The 12,103-nt window shown below is 53.1% G+C and overlaps 1 long non-coding RNA gene across 2 annotated transcripts in view; it reads right to left on the reverse strand.

Annotated features, from left to right (window-relative positions):
* The window catches only part of LOC111542570, an 18,839-nt gene extending 17,465 nt beyond the window's left edge, over positions 1-1,374 (reverse strand). For both annotated transcript variants that reach the window (XR_002731590.3, XR_002731591.3), the window contains exon 1: positions 1,096-1,374. This is a non-coding gene — a long non-coding RNA (uncharacterized LOC111542570). The remainder of the gene's footprint in view (positions 1-1,095) is intronic.
* Between the last annotated feature and the right edge of the window lie 10,729 nt (positions 1,375-12,103).

Genomic DNA, 12,103 nt, shown 5'->3' on the forward strand with positions numbered 1-12,103 from the left:
AGAAAAGAAAAGAAAAGAAAAGAAAAGAAAAGAAAAGAAAAGAAAAGAAAAACCCAGGGAGGACAGGACCCAAGCTGGTCACCTCCTGAGGCTGCTGCTTTGCCCCTCTAAGGACGTCTCAAGGGCTATGTCTTCCGATGCCCCCTCTTCTCCTCTCGGTCGGCCCCCACCTCACGGGCCTGCCCTGCAGGTTGTCGTGGGGGGCTCTTCCTCCTTTGTTTTTCTAGCCTTCGCTCAGCTCAGTCAGTCGGAGCCTGACCATGGGCGTTGCTCCTCTCTGGGGCAAGAGAATCATTCCTGTCTCCTGTCGAGGTGACCCTTGGTAGGAAGGTAAGGTCACTGTCCCTAGAAGGCCTGCGGGAAGAGGCACTGCATTTTACTCAGAGCCTCTGGCAGCCGGGGAGCTGAGGAGGGGCCACTTGTCTCCTCTGTCTGTCAAGACACACCCGAGAAGCAGGTGGGGAGAGAATCCACAGAGCTCCTGCAGGTGGCCCTCTGGGTGGGACGGGGCCTCTCTGCTTCCTGGGGCCGCAGGGAAGGCGTCACAGGCTAACGGTGGACCCTGGACATGGCTGCAGTTCTCACCATTTAGCTATGGGGTCTCTCTTTGCACCTGCGTCCCGAGTGTCAGCGAAGGACTGGGCGGAAAGCAGCCAAGAAGCGGGTCTCATCCACAGACACGCAGGGCTTCAAGGTGGAGGAGCCGCAGCCCATTGGGGTGAACAAGTTGCCAGAGACTGCGTAGTGACCATCAGGGCAGCCATCAGTTCCTCCTATGAAACCCCACAAGGGCGGCTGGGACTTGTCACCCTGAAGAGGCTGCAGTCCCCTCGCACAGGTCATCTTGGAGCAGGCAAATTCATTAAAGGCCCCTGGGGCCAGGAGGGGGCTCAGTACAGTCCCAGAAGGTTCCATGAAAGCCAGAAGCAGTGTCCTCAGCTTCAGCCAGGACCCTCCTGCCTGCACCTTGGTTGACCACCCAAGGCCTGGGTGCTCCTGCCTCCAGCCCCTTTTCCCCACCATGAATCCATATGGTCTCCTTCTTTCCCGGTACAGCCACAGGACGGCTCTGTCACACCCTCCCCAGTGACCTACCATGAGCCACCTGGGCCGACTGGCCCTCCTTCCCCACAGAGCCTTGGCGCCCAGGACATCCCAGCCGGTGCTGGCCCTGAAGTCCCGGGCTCCCCCTGGGCTCCTTTGTAAAGCCAGAGCCCTGGAGGCCAGGTGTTTCCTGTGGGTGGGGGCCTAAACGGTTCTATCACACTCACGCTCCACCTCCTCCTCCTCCAGGGCCTCCCACTCGTGGCTCAGGCCCTGCTGCTGTCAATCAGAGGGAAGACAGAAGGCCCCGGGGTTGGAGTGTGCGAAGGCCTAGACTCTCTATCACAAGGTGGGCAGGGGTGGGGAAGTCTCAGGACAGCAGCAAGGCAGAAAGGGGAGAAACACCCAGAGCGTGGGGACAGAGATAAGTAAGGGGCCCCCAGTTCCAGGCAGCCTGTGGGTGTGGCCTCTGGGGACCGGCCAGACAGCCTGGCATGGGCAGCCTCACTCTTCTCGCTGCTTTGCAAATGCCACAGGTGGTCAAGCACCCACGTGGTCATCACACACCCGCGCCTTGCAGGTCCAGGATGAAGCTGTGATCATCGCTGGCTGGGAAAGCAGCTTCCTGGCTCCCTCGCAGCAAGCGGAGTGCAATGGGGTGGGCGGCTGCTTGCTGCAGACTCACTCCTATCCCCAAAGGAGCCTTGAGAGGAGGCCCCACCACATGAGGAGACTGAAGATCCGAAAGGCCCAGCCTGCCCAAGGAACGCCCAGTGAATGGCAGAGCCTCCTCCCGTCCCAAAACTCTGCCTCTGGCCACCCCCAAACACTGCCCCTCTGGTAGCATCAGGAACCCAAAAAAGAAACCTCAGGCAGGGCCGGCCGAGAGCCCTTCTCCCAGGCTTGCCCCCAGCTGTGCAGGAAGCCCACCTGCCCAAGACTCACCTGGGGCATTTGGCGAAAAGCAGTCCTGGGCCCCCACCCTCCCTGGCCTACTTGAACAGGATCTCGAGGGGTGGACCCAGGACTCTGCCCAAGACTGTTGAGTCCCTCCCTCCCTGGTCTTTGGGGTGGCAGGGCCTCCCCTTTTGCCTCCGCTCCCCTGTTCCTGCCACAGCTGCCTCCTCAGCACTGTGTTGCTCTTTTTCTCTGAGCTGGTCTGGCTCTCAGTGGGTGGGGACCTGATGTAGCACTGACATGTTTCATCCGCTTGACTAGCAGGTCAAGGACAACCTGGAGGTGGGCAAGTCATCGGGACCCCAGACCAGGAAGGACGGAGGCTCCAAAGTCCACCAGTAGAGGGAAGAAAATAGCCACTGTCCCCAGGCAGAGCCACCAGCCACACAGGGACAATCCCAGAATGAGCACTGGGCAGGGTTCTCAGGGATGTTGAGCTCTGGTCTTCCCTCTGAGCAGCCCTGGACAAGTCATCTGCCCAGAGCCTCCATACCCCGTGCTGTGTCTTCTCAGACAGTGAGCGTTCGGAAGCATGGCGCTCTCTGAAGGCCGTGGCTGTGGGATGTCCATGGCAGTGACGACCTTCTGAAAACCAGTGGTCTCTGTCCCACTTTCAGCTTCACAGTGCACAAAAGCAGGTCCAGAGTAAGCACCCCCAACGGGGCTCAAGACCTTCTCCTTGGGCATCCCTGTCGCATCAGCTTCTTTTAAGTTAACTTTTTCTTGCAGTACAGTGAGAATAAAGAAAAGTCTAACACTATGTGTCCAACTCCATTTGGACTTTCACAAAGTGAGTACATTCATGTCCTCAGCTCTCAGATCAAGAAGAACGTATTGCCAGCTCCCAAGTCCCCTTCTGCCTCTTCCTGTCATTAATACCCCAAGACAACCACCACCTTGACTACTAATCCCAGAGGTTAATCTGGCCTCCTTTGGAATTACACAACAGGTACGCTATTGCGTCTGGCCTCTCCTCCCACAGGGAGTCTGAGCCTCACCACGTGACGTCATAACTCCTTCCTCTCACTGCTGTAGCCCAGCCCATCTCATGAACAAAGCACCATCCGTGTGTCCATGCCTCTGTGGATGGATGCTTGGCTCGGTTTTGGGTTTGGGCTATTATGGTGCTGTCATGAGCAGTCTTTTGGTGAACATTTGCACACGTTTGCTTTGGGAAATCCTTGGGAAAGGAATTGCTGGGTTGTTGGGTGGACATGTGTTCAGCTGCAGTAGGCCCTGCCAGCTTTCTCAAGTGGCCGTACAAATTCACCCTCCCTCCACCATTGTGGGAGGCCCCATGCTGCCCCTCGGCACCAACATCTGGGATGTCTTTTTCTTTTGAACCACTCTCTTTCTTGGATTTCGTGTAATGCTGTGATTGTAATTTGTATTTCTGTGATGACTAGTGAGGTTGAGCACCTTTTTCTATGCCATCATCTTTCTTTTTTTTTATTTTGTGTTTTCAAAAGACACATCATAATTCTACATATTTATGAGGTATATGTGATATATTGGTACATGCATACAATTTGTAATGATCAAATCGGGATTTCAGGACATGTATCCCTTCAAAGATTTACCATTTCTTTGTGTTAGGAACATTCTGAATCTTCTAGCTATTTTGAAATACACTACAAATTATTGATATCCATAGTCACCCTACCATGCTATTGAACACTAGAACACGTTCCTTCTATTAACTGTATTTTTGTACTCATTAACCAACCTCTCTTCATCCTCTCTCCAACTCCCTACCCTTCCCAGCCTCTGGGAACCACTATTCTACTCTCTACCACCATGAGATCCATCCTTTCAGCTCCCACATATAAGAACATGCAGTATCTGTCTTTCTGTGCCTGACTAATTTCACTTAATATTATGACCTCTGGTTCCATCCATGTCGCTGCACATGATAAGATTTCATTCTTTTTGTGGCTGAATAATATTCCACTGGGTATTTGAACCCCATTTCCTTTATCCAGTGTCCTTGATGAACACTGAGGTTGATCTCATCTCTTGGCTACTGTGAATAGTGCTGCAGTAAACATGGGGACTCTGCTGTCCTTTCGTACTGAAGATCTTTATATATTCTGGGCACTAAACATAGATATAGATATGAGTATAGACACAGATATGGATATGGATAGGTTGAATATGGATATGGATATAGAGATGGATATGGATATAGAGATGGATATGGATATAGAGATGGACAGTTTGGATATGGATATAGATGTATATATATATGGATGTGGATATGGATATGGATATAGATATGGATAGATTGGATATGGATATATAGATACAGATATGGATGCGGATATGGATGTGGATATGATATAGATATAGATAAGGATATAGATATGGATAGATTGGATATGGATATAGATGTGAATATGGATATGGATGTGGATATGGATATAGCTATGGTTGCGGGTATAGATATGGATATGGATAGATTGGATATGGTTATAGATGTGGATGTGGATATAGATACAGATATGGATATAGATATAGATATGGACAGATTGGAAATGGGTATGGATGTGGATATGAATATAGATGTGGATATGGATATAGATATGGATGCAGATCTTGATATGGATATAGATATAGATATGGATATAGACATGGATAGATTGGATATGGATATAGATGTGGATATGGAGATGGATATGGATGTGGATATAGATATGGATATAGATAAGGATATAGACATGGATAGATTGGATATGGATATAGATGGGGATATGGATATAGATATGGATATGGATGTAGATATGGATATAGCTGTGGTTGCAGATATAGATATGGATAGATTGGATATGGATGTGGATGTAGATATGGATATGGATATAAATATGGATGCAGACATAGACATATAGATATGGATGTGGATTACAAATGTCCTCTCAGACTCTCTCAGGTGATGCTTCTTTTTTATTCAGATAATACAGTGACTTACACTGATAGGCTCTCCATTGTTAAACCACCTCTCCATTCCTGGAACAAACTCAACTTGGTTGTGACGCGTTCACTTTTTGCATGTTGTTTGGTCGGAGTCGCCAGTGTTTGTCTTAGGACTATTGCACTCACATTCATGAGCGAGGCCCACCTGTAATTTTCTTTTCTTTTCTCGACGTTTCGGTGGAAGGTCTGTGTGTCAGGGTTAAACTGCCTCATAAAAAGAGCCGAGAGGCATCCCTCTTTCTCTGTTCTCCGTGAGAGTCCGTGCAAGGCGGGTTTGATTGACACGTTTGTTGTCGATTTGGGGAAAAGCCCACAGGGCTCATCTCTGTCGGGCCAGGGGACCATGTCTGGGGGTCAGGCGTCAGTGGCGTTGTCTGTATTCTCATGGGGCAGGAGCGTGGGGAATGGGGAGAACCTGGCTTGTCACATGACAAAAGCCCCTGAAATGGGCTTGAACAGGAGGGCAGGGTCTGCAGCCAGGGCCTCTGCCTTCTCCATGTTCCTGCTCAGCTCTCTCTGTTCCTCCAGGGCCTCCCGCCACCCTCCTGCCCACTGTCCTGCTTTCCTCCTGTTCCATCTGGGCCCCTCTTCCTCTGTCTCCACCTCTCTCTCAGCCAGGACTATTCATAGACCCCTCCTGATGCTGTGCGTGCCTATATGTGTGTTTATGTGTGTGTGTTTATGTGTCTGTGTGTGTCCGTGTGTTTATGTGTGTGCTTGTGTGTGTGTGCATGTCTTTGTGTGTGTTTGTGTGTGCAGGTTTTGTGTGTGTGTTTGTGTTTGTGTGTACAGGTTTTGTGTGTGTGTTTGTGTATACGCGTGTGTGTGCATGTGTTTATGTGTGCGTGTGCATCTGTGTGTGTCTGTGCATGTGTGTTTGTTTATGTGTGTGCGTGTTTATGTATGCATGTGTTTGTGTGTGTCTGTATGTTTGTGTGTGTTTATATGTGTGCATGTGTTTGTGTGTTTATGTGTGTTTGCAAGTTTCGTGGGTTTGTGTTTGTGAGCATGTGTTTGTGTGTGTTCTGTGTATGTGCATGTGTTTTGTGTGTGTGCATGTGTGTGGGTATGCATCCGCTCACATGTATGTGCGTATGCACGGCCAGCAGCAGTGCCCATTGCTGGGAGATTCTGCCCACTGCTTGAGGCTGCCCTGTTCCTTCACCAGCTGTGGCTGGGACTCAGGCCTGTGCCTCCTCCTCGGCCACTCTCATGCCCCCATTCCCACCTTCACCACCTCCGCCTCCTCTGTTTCCCGACCCTGCTGCTGGAGCGCGCAGCCCTGCGTTGACCCCACCGCATATGCCTGAACAATGTTCTAGAGCGCCATGAAAGATTCAGGAGGGTAAAGCACTAGCACATGTGCCGACTGAGCTCCCGGCTGGCGGAGGCAGAGAGGTGGCAGGGCAGAGCCGTGGTGTAGGCAGGAGCTGGAGTGGAGGTGGGCCCTGCACTGCGGGCCTCCTGGCTCCTGCCCTGGTCACACAGCGGGAGTGCCTCACCTCCATGCCCCCAAGCCCAGAGCATCGCAGCCAAGGCGAGGCGAGGAGGAGGGCACCCTGTAGCTGACAATCAGGCGAGTGTTCCCTGCGAGCAGACGCAGCACCTAAATTATGCATGGCCCAGGCCAGGTGCTGACTGGGCTGCCCTGGAGGGATTGCCCACTGCCTTTTTCAGGGATTATTCCCTTAATGACACCTAAAAATGAGCAAGCAAACGTGGGCATTCAGCCGAACGCCTGCCCTTGCCTGATAGAAATGCAGCTGTCTGGTCTCAAGGCTGTGCCATCGATGCTCTGGGAATAGGTCCTTAGGGAAGGATCTGCCACACCCGTGCCAGATCAGCCAGCTGTGATGATGGCTGACGCTCCCTGACGGAGGAGTCCCCCAGCCTCCAAACGTTCCTAACCAAGCCCTGGCCTGGGAGCCTCCCTGTCAAGCCTCCGGGTGGCCCTGCCCAGGAGCTGGACCCAAAGCCCGGGCCACACCTGCCACACCGTCAGCGTGACCCTGGCTGGCCTGGACAGAAGAGACAGGCAAAGGTAAGTGTCCAGCGAGAAGGGTCATGGCCTGCCCTGGCGAGGGCTGTCCTCTTCCACTGGCCCACATCTCTGCTCTATGACCCCAGCCCTCCTGGGAGAGGAAACACCAGGGAGCCCAGCAACCTGGATTGGAGCCCAGGGTTGGAGTCCAGGATTGGGGCCCGGAATTGGAGTCCGTGGATCTCTGGTCCAGGCCCTGCAGCTGACTCACACCATGGCCTTGGGTACATCCCTTCCCACTCTAGGCCCCGTGGCCCTCTCCTCAAAGGAACAGAATTATTCCAGGTGACAAGGACTGTCCCCACTCCAACAGTCTACAGCTCCATGGGATCTGGGCTCAATGAAGCCAATGTGTGGCCCTGGAGAAGCCCGGGGCTGCGAGGGGTGGTGGGATGAGCCCCCTTCAGTCCCTGGAAAAGTGTCCCCATGGGCTTTCTCCCAGCCAGGGGCTTTGTGGGCTCTCAGCAGAAGTTCTGTTCATCGTTACCATTCATCGCAGTAACGAAAATAACAGTAACATCCTAATCATAGGCTCCTGGGCAGGATGGTGGCTGCCTCGAGGGACTCTTTAACACAGGGGAGAGGAACATTCTCAGAAACTAAAGAAGCTCCCCAGGCTTGGGACTGCAGGGAAGTGACCGAGGGGCAAAGGCCTGCAACCCCAGCCATAACCCTTGGCCACAGGTGGGCACCTCTGCAGGGAGGCAGCATCGGCAGGAGCATTTCCTGTCCCAGGGATTGGCTCTGGAGCCCAGAGAGCCTGCCCTGGCCTGAGACTCATTCACAGAAGCAGCAGAATCCCCAAGACAAGCTTCTTCCCCCTGCACCCCTAGGAGCCCCTCCTGTGGCCTCTGCTGCAGGCAGCTTACTTCAAAAGAGATCCTAGCAAACTGAGTTCACCCAGTTGGCGTCAAGGAGAGGAGAGGGAGGTAAGGACCGGGAGGGAGAGGAGATGGCACTGGGAAAGCTTTGCCTGCGGGGAAGGGAACCCCAGCTTCAGCCAGGGAGTGGGGCAGAGCAGTGCCCTGGGGCAGAAATGCGCTGGCCCTGAGGGAGGGTAGCTGCAGAGCTAGCAAAGGCCGGACATCCAAGCAGTGCTCCTTTCTCCCACCCCCACCCTCCACTCCCGCCCCCCTCAGCAGAAGGTGGTTGCCTTCAGCAACTTCCCCCCGGACCACCCTCACCCAATGCCTGGGTCATAACAGCGGTCCCAAAAAGACACGAGCTGATGGGCCAATCTGGGCCCAGTTCCTGGGTAGTTATGCCCGGGATGGTGGGGCAGGTCCCACAGAACCAACAAGGGTTAGGGGGGTGGTAGTTAAAGCGTGGGCCCCCAGCACTATGGAAGGCTGGGCCATCACCCCCAAAGGTGCCTGCCTGCTATGTAGCGCGTCCTGTGAATAGGAGGTGTGGAAGGCAGGCTGGTTGAGTTTGATCTAAGAAACAGAAAGAAGATTTATGGGGTGGTGTTTGGACTTCAGAAACTTGGACAGCAGCCAAGGGAGGGATGAGATGAGTTCTGTGGCGCCAGAACCCTGGGCACAGTGGTGGCACATCAGGAAGCAGGAACAGGCTTTAGCCCGACAGCAGGAACCTGCTAGGAACTAAGAGAGCCGATGGGCAGGGAAAGGCCACCTCGTCAAGGAGTGAGCCCTGCAGTGCTGTGAACACCTGAGTGGACTCACATCCACCTGCCAGGCATGGGGTAGAGCAAGGTCCCATGCAGCCTCAAAGGCCCTCCCTACACAGCCCCAGCATCCTCCAGGGGTTCCTTCCTGTCCTCATGGGCCTGCTCACCTCGGCAGCCTCCTCAATGCCATGCCTCCCTCTGTGTCCTCCCTCTAGACACTCAGGACCCAACAGGCCACATTATTTCCTTTCCCAGGCTTGGCACCTGCAGGTCACTCCGCCATCCCCTACCCATCCTTCACTTCTCTTCATGAGCGTCAGCTCTTCCAGGAAGATAAGAACCGCCTCTCCCTTATCATAAGGAACTCTTGTGCTTGTTTGAAAGCCTATGTCTCTGTGGACTTTCAGCATCACAAGTGCAGGGGCCACCTCAACCCGGTTTGGCTCTCCGTCCCAGATGAGAGCACAGGGCCTGGCACATAACAAGTGTTTAAGATGTAGGTGCTGAATGAATGAATGAGTGAATAATGTCAAAGGGACAGTGGGCGGGCCTCCCGACATGGTACTCTCTGGCCTCTCTAGAGACACTGACATCCCAGGGACTCTTCCTGGGCATCCAGGTTAAGGAGATAAACCCTGCTCAGGGAACCTCCGAGAGGTGAGGGTTAATGAAGACTAGAGGCAGCTGATGGGGTTGAGGTGAGGCAAGATGCGACTGGCATTCAGGGAGCCAACAGAGTGTGCCATTTTCTTGTTGGTTTCACCCCTCTCTTTATTTATATATACACCCCACTTCTTCTCTGGAAGCATCAGGGAGTCGGGAGGTATGGATTCCAGTTCTAGGTCTGTTCTTGGGAAGCCCTAATGTAATGACTTCCCCTCTTGGGACTTCAATTTTCTCAACTTTGAACTTCACCACTTGGGCTGGATAATTTCTCAACCTCATATCCGCGGCTGGCAGATGTCCTGGGACCTAAAGGCTGGGTGAGCACTCCTAGAGCCTGAATGTGAACCGGACTTCTGGTTTACTCATGGCCACCCAGCCAGTGGGACAGAAGCCACCAGAAAAAGAGACCTCTTCATCTGGGTGCAGTGGATCCTGCCTGTAATCCCAGCACTGTGGGAGGCCGACATAGGCAGATCACTTGAGGTCAGGAGTTCAAGACCAGCCTGACCAATATGGCAAAACCCCATTTCCACTAAAAATACAAAAAACTTAGCCAGGCGTGGTGGTGACCACCTGTAGTCCCAGCTACTTGGGAGGCTGAGACAGGAGAATTGCTTGAACCTGGAGGCAGAGGTTGCTGTGAGCCAAGATCATGCCACTGTACTCCAGTCTGGGCGACAGAGCGAGACACCACCTCAAAAAAGAAAATAAATAAATAAATAAATAAAACAAGGAACTTTTTCCCAGTTCATGTCCAGGAGGTCAGTATGGCTCCCCAGCTGCCCCTCCTCCCCAGAGTGAGCAAGGTGAGAAACGCAGCACTGCAGGCGCCTGACTCCAGGGTGGAGAGTGGGCGTGGGTGGGCTTGCTGGAGCCCCCGCTTTCCTCCATCACAGGAAGTGCGAGCCAGTGGTTTTTTGCAGTTGCTTGTGCCAGGGCCCCCGGGCCTGACTCCCACCTCTGCTGTGTAATAGCCCTGTGGGTGTGGGGCTGATGCTGTGTCTTCCATGCAAGGTCTTAGAAACGGTCTCCAGGAGACCAGGCTACTCCCATGCAGCAGACGGCAGGGAGAACTGAACCTGGCCGTTCTACAAGCTTCACAGCATGTGTGCACACCAGGCTTTTGATTTTTAATGAGTTTTATCCATATCTTGAATTGCATAATGCATCTCCCTCTCCTTCCTCCTTGTGGGGCCACCTTTCTTGGGTCACTTTGGAAGGCACTTTGCTGTGACTAAGATGAAGTTCCTCACCCCTAGGACGTCACTTCCTTCCGTGGGGTGACTGACGTGTGCACACATCACCAGAGGACCTGGCAAACTCTGAGGAAGCCTTGTTGGGGGCTGCAGAGGGGGTGTCGGTGATGATGGGGGATTGACGGGAGCTTTGCAGGGAAGGGGTCTTTGAGGTCCCTGGGTCCCAGCTGGGCTGAGTTGAGGGGCAAAAGTCTTCCTGCATCTGTTTTCTCAGGTCCTGTTTGCAAGGAGGCTGAGTAGACTTCCAGGAGAACGTGGGCCAGGTCTGGACCTGACTAGGGGCGCCCACAGGCACATCTATGAAGACTGGTGAACACAACGCCAGGGAGGGATGGGGCCCCTGAGGGGAGGATTCTGGTTCCCTGAGATAATGGAGTCACAGGGCTCAAGGACAAGTACCTGCAGCCTCTCGGCCTGTCCTGGAGTGTGGGGCCAAGTGAGCCTCCTGCACCCCTCCCCGCTGTCCTCCAGAGCTCAGGCAGCCTCGGTTGGGGCCCCCAAGACTACAGAACGCAGAAGGGTGAATGGCTTCCCCATCCCTCCAAAGAAATCAGGCGAAGATTTGGGGTTCAGGCCACCCATTATGACACCAAGGTGGCAACCAGGAGTGATGGGAAGAGGTCAGGGCTGACCATCAAGGGCATGTGAGGGCCCCCAGGCCTTCCAGGGATGGTAGAAGGGGACTGAACACAAACTGACTGAGGCCAAGGTCCTGCACTAACACAGATAAAGATAAACACACCTGCACAGTTGGCTGTACACATGACCGTGACTCATTTATCCCCAAAGGCTTGGAAGAGTGGGGGCGCTTGAGCTGCATAACACAATCTGCCTAACATAAACGTAATTTCAGTGGGCTGACCTGTGAAGGAAGGGAGTTCCATGTGAAGGATAGATTTCAGGGTCCTATAGATTCCCAAGGACCCCATCTTTTTCAAGCCAACCTGGATGCATAACTGCTTGGTGTGGTGGGTTAAAAACGGCTGCCAAGTCTTGGACTCTCCTCTTATTGAGAGGTGGTGTCTAATTGTCCTCCAGGCAGTGGACACAGGCAGAAACCAGAAGGCTTTTCTGCCCTAGCCTCAGCAGTCCCAAAGTATCACTTCCACTACTTTCTATCACTCTAGCAAATCATCTACCCCTCATCCATTCATCCACTCATTCAATCATCCCTCCATTCTTCCATCACCCGTCCCATCTGCCCACCCACTCATTTATCCATCCAACCATCTGTCCACCCATCCACCCACTTACTCCTCATTCATCTATCCACTCATCCAACCATCCATTCATTCTTCCATTACCTCTCCCATTCACCCACCTACTCATCTATCCATGGAACTATCTGTTCACCCATCGTTCCACCCATCCATTCATCTATCTATCCATTCAAACATCAGCCCACCCATCTACCCACTCACCAACCACCCATCAATTCAAACACCTATCCACACACCCATATACCCAGTCACCCATCCATCCATCCATCCACCCACCCACCCATCCATCCACCCGTCCATCCAACCAATCATCCATCCA

Source organism: Piliocolobus tephrosceles, chromosome 16 (assembly GCF_002776525.5).
Source record: "Piliocolobus tephrosceles isolate RC106 chromosome 16, ASM277652v3, whole genome shotgun sequence".
Taxonomy (NCBI): domain Eukaryota; kingdom Metazoa; phylum Chordata; class Mammalia; order Primates; family Cercopithecidae; genus Piliocolobus; species Piliocolobus tephrosceles.